This window comes from Moschus berezovskii, chromosome 8, assembly GCF_049115385.1.
Source record: "Moschus berezovskii isolate FMDL1 chromosome 8, NW_MosBer_1.0, whole genome shotgun sequence".
NCBI lineage: Eukaryota > Metazoa > Chordata > Mammalia > Artiodactyla > Moschidae > Moschus > Moschus berezovskii.
The window spans coordinates 105267596-105272916 of NC_142467.1; positions in this window are offsets into that span (position 1 = coordinate 105267596).

Here is a 5321-nt window from a genome sequence, read left to right on the forward strand (position 1 = left end):
TCTCAGTTTTGATTTCCCAGTAGCGCATAGAAGAGAGACCTCTTTAGTTTGGAAGGTTTATCCAGAGATGAAGGTTATTTCTGGGTAAGTGCCATGGAAAAGTGTTCTTAACCCCAAATTGCCTCTGACTCTTCGCCAGCCAGCCAGCTGGCTTTGCGTGGATAAAACTGACTCCAGAGAACAAAGAGCTGCTGTCATCCCAGCCCCGAGCACGCCTATCCCTGTAGGGCCCTGCACGGCCTGCCCTTCTAAGTTCCTTCTAGCTTGGGGCTTGTGCTTTCCTAGGGCCTGGAGAAGCCAGTTGGAGCTTGGTAGCCTTCATACTGCTTCCTCAGCCACCTGGCCAGTGAGGCAAGACAGCCTGGGAAACAGAACCACCCTCTAAGGCACCGATGGAACATACACCTTGTCCCTTTCTGATCCTGTGGCTAGCGTGTAGCCTCTTCTCCCAGCATCCCCATTCCAGACATGGGTCTGGTGGGTGTCACCATGGCAGACATTGCTGGTCAACACAACTTTCTGTGTAAGGGAACCCAGCCAGACACAGCCTGCCATCTGACCCTCAACCCTGGGGTCCAAGCAGCCCCCTGTATTTATTCAGAGTTGGTACATTACACGTTTGGCATTCACCAAGACAGAGCCCCAGCACAGACAGACGTGCACACAGTTGAAAGGAAGGACTCAGGTCCCCGTGCTGGAGAGCCAGGATCTTTGAGGGTCTCTGTACTCACCAGATGAGGATCAAGTTGCATTTGCTATTGGGAGAAAGTGTGTTGATGGAGATGATGAAAGAATAAGAAAGGGAAGAAAAACCAAGTATTGGGTTTGGGGACTGCCACATGTGGAATGCAGAATAAAGCAAAAAAGTTATTAAATATAAGTTTGAGTAGCTTAATTACAGGCTGTTTGACTACCACTAGAAATGTTGCCTCTTGTATTATCACTCACAGAGAATGTCCATACTGCAAAACCACTATCCCTCAATTTGGAAAAATTAGATGACACATGTTTTCACCTGTGGTTTTGCAACCCACCTAAGGGAGGTGATGTACTGTCTCATTAGCAGTGGCTCCTTGGGGCAGATTCCCCCATTGACTGGAAGGTGCTTTCAGGCCTTTACCACCCATGAGCCAGCAGTTGGGGTCTTCAAGCATGATATGGTGGTGCTGTGAAAAGCATGCATTGACAGTGGGGAAGATAGCTATTCCAGTTCTCCCTGCCCATCAGACCACTCCAAAACAGACTGAAAACAACGGGATTTCGCTCTCTCATGATTTTGTGGGTTGACCAAGCGCAGCTGGGAGGTTCTGCTTCATGAGGTGTAGTTTATTTCATGTAAGTTACAGTGACTTGCATAGTGCCAGAGGTCTTCCAGAATCTCTTGTAACCTATTCCATGGGGCCAACACAAGTGACTGCCAAACCCTCTCTGGGAGGGAACTACATAGTGCATGGACAGCCAGGAGATGTGGTTTATTGAGGGCTGACAGTCTACCACAGTAGTTCTCGAAATCTATGGTAGGCTCCCCTGGGAAGCATTAAGAACCACTGATACTGGGACTTCCCTGGTGGTTCAGTGGTTAAGAATCTGCCCTCTGGTGCAGGAGACGTGGGTTCCATCCCTGGTTGGGGAACTAAGATCTCACATGCTTTGGGGCAGGTAAGCCCAAGTGCCACAACTAGAGTTGTTGGCTCACCCAAAAAAGAGCCTATACACTGCAAGAAAGACCCAGGGCGGCCAGAATCAAAAAACACCGGTGCTTCCAGGGCAGGCTTCCATCATTGAGGTTTTTCAGAGCTCCCCAGGTGACCCCAGTGTGCAGCACAGTTTGAGAGATTCCAGTCTTGCACAATCAGCATGGTCTGTTTTGAGATGTCACAGAGGTCTGTTCATTGACTGCGGCTTCCCTGGTAGCTCAAACAGTAAAGAATCTGCCCACAGTGCAGGAGACCCGGGTTCAATCCCTGGGTCAGGAAGCTCCCCTGGAGAAGGTAATAGCAACCAACTCCAGTATTCTTGCCTGGAAAATTCCACGGACAGAGGAGCCTGGTAGGCTACAGTCCACAGGGTCGCAAAGAGTCAGACACGACTGAGCGACTTTGGTCCTATACATTCACTGCCAAGGATGAAATTCAGGTGTGATTCAAATTCCTCCACATGGATAAAAGCAGGTTACAAGTAATTTATGTGTCGTGTTTGGGGCTTCACTGGTGGCTCAAACAGTAAAGAACACCTGTAGTGTGGGAGACCTGGGTTTCAATCCCTTGGGAAGATCTGGAGAAGGGCATGGCAACCCAGTCCAGTATTCTTGTCTGGAGAATCCCATGAACAGAGGATTGCAAAGAGTCAGACACAACTGAGCGACTAAGCACAGCACACACCCTGTGACAGCACTTGTGGCGCTTGAAGTCTGTTTCCCCAAAAGATTTGTCCTTCTAGCCCTGCTGACACCATATGAAACATCTAAAATGCCCAGTTGCCACTCTTCAGTCGCCAGCCCTATCCGACTCTTTGCAACCCCCTGGACTGCAGCACACCAGGCTTCCCTATCCTTCACTATTTCCTGGAGTTTGCTCAAACTCCTATCCATGGAGTCAATAATGACATCCAACCATCTCATCTGCCTCCCCTGTCTCCTCCTGCCTTCAACCTTTCCCAGCATCAGGGTCTTTTCCAGTGAATTGGCTCTTCACATCAGGTGGCCAAAGTATCAGACCTTCAGCATCAGTCCTTCTAACGAAAATTCAGGGTTGATTTCCTTTGGGATTGACTGGTTTGATCTTGCTGTCCAAGGGACTTTCAAGAGTCTTCCAGCACCGCAGTTCGAAAGCATCAATTCTTCGGCACTCAGCCTTCTTTATAGTCCAACTCTCACATCCATATATGACTACTGGAAAAACCATAGCTTTGACTGTACGGACCTTTGTCGGCCCAGAGCAAGCCTGAAAAGGAAATGTTTCATGATGGGAGGTGTTACCTCTCCTTTTGCTTTTGTCATTTCCTCAGTTTTTCTTCAGTAAGATATTTGTAATTAGGAAAGAGACATGTTTTTCTAAAACACTGCAATAAATTAGGCAAGAATGAGGCCAGGTAATATAGGATTTCTTAAGACAGTTGGTGTCAAAAAGGCTCTCTTGCCTGCATTGTGCAAGAATTCTTCCAGCCCAGGATTCACTTGATAATCTTGAATGATTTGTCGTCAAAATCTTGGCTGTCTGCATACCAGTGCCAAACAGAAATACTGAGACAGTTATGGAGAAGAAAGAAAGAGTGGCTTTATCGCTTTGCCAGGCAAAGGGGGAACACAGTATGCTGGCATCTCAAGAACTGTGTCCCACCCGCCCCTTCCACCCGCCCCCAGTGAGCAGGGAAAGGTTATATAGTCAGGCCGAGGATGTGATAAGGATCAAGGCAGTAACAGTCTTGTATTTTTTCTTCTGCAGGGTCCTAGGTGGTTCATTTCCTAATCCTGATGAGTCTCTGTCTCAGGTGGTTTTGTTGCTGCTTTGATTAGCAACTCTTCTGCCCTTCGGAAATGGCAATCCACTCCTGTACTATTGCCTGGAAAATCCCATGGACAGAGGAGCCTGGTAGGCTACAGTCCATGGGGTCGCAAAGAGTTGGACACAACTGAGCGACTTCACTTTCACTTTTCTGCCCTTTGGAACTCAGAGAAGGTCACGGAGGCCAAGAGCTGTGCCTACAAGGAATGGGAGACAAAATGACCTCCATGCCCCGGAGTCCCACAGGGCCCTGCTCAGCGTCAATTCTACTTTTCTTCTTTGGATTTTCTTGTAATTACATCTCTACCCCAAGTATAGTACATATAATCACAGAGTTGCAAAAACTCTCTTTCAAAACCCCAAGTGGAGGTAATAGGGAAGATAAAAAGATAAGTGAGAGGCAGGCAGCCTGGGTAAATGGTTCTGACACTGCTGGACTGGGCCCAGGGTGATGGTTCATTGGGATGAAATGCAGGCATTTCTCCAGTGTTCATAAAGCAAAAGAGATATAATTGAATTAGATTAATCAGGAATCACAATCTCCATTACCCACAGTAACCGCTAACTATAGTAATCACTGTTTTTTTGCCTAGGTTCAGTGGGGTGTGGTGTTCAAGAGATCACTTCAGGCAGTAAACTGGCACACTTGTTCATTGACAAGTGTTAACACTGACAGGTGACAAGCACTGTTGATAAGACTCGACTTAGGGTTGTTAAGAGAGTTTGTCTGGCCTCGTTGCTGTTGTTCAGTCACTAAGTTATGTCCAACTCTTTGCAACCCCATGAACTGCAGCAAACCAGGCTTCCTTGTCCTTCACTGTGTGCCAGTGTTTGCTCAAACTCACGTCCATTGAGTTGGTGATGCCATCCAACCATCTTCAGTTCAGTTCAGTTCAGTCGCTCAGTCGTGTCCAATTCTTTGTGACCCCATGAATCACAGCATGCCAGGCCTCCCTGTCCATCACCAACTCCCGGAGTTCACTCAAACTCATGTACATCGAGTCGGTGATGCCATCCAGCCATCTCATCCTCTGTCGTCCCCTTCTCCTCCCGCCCCCAATCCTTCCCAGCATCAGAGTCTTTTCCAGTGAGTCAGTTCGTCGCATGAGGTGGCCAAAATATTGGAGTTTCAGCTTTAGCATCAGTCCTTCCAATGAACACCCAGGACTGATCTCCTTTGTTCCCTATAAACCTACACAACATTTTAAAAACCAGAGACATATCTTTGCAAACAAAGGTCCGAATAATCAAACCTATGGTTTTTCCAGTAGTCATGTATGGATGTCAGAGGTGGACCATAAAGAAAGCTGATCGCCGAAGAATTGATGCTTTTGAACTGTGGTGTTGGAGAAGACTCTTGAGAGTCCCTTGACCTGCAAGAAGATCCAACCAGTCCATCCTAAAGGAAATCAGTCCTGAATATTCATTGGAAGGACTGATGCTGAAGCTGAAGGTCCAATACTTTGGCCACCTGATGCGAAGAGCTGACTCATTAGAAAAGACCATGATGCTGGGAAAGATTGAGGGTAGGAGGAGACGGGGACAACAGAGGATGAGGTGGCTGGATGGCATCACCGGCTCAATGGACCTGAGTTTGAGTAAGCTCCGGGAGTTGGTGATGGACAGGGAAGCCTGGTGTGCTGCAGTCCATGGGGTCGCAGAGAGTCGGTCACTACCGAGCGACTGAACTGATGAAGAGTGTCACAATTGGTGACTGTATATTTGTTTCCTAGACTTCCCCACCAGACTGTGAGTTCCGTATGGCTCGTGGTGGGTTCCACCACCAGGATCTCTCACCTAACCTGGCCTGCAAAGTGG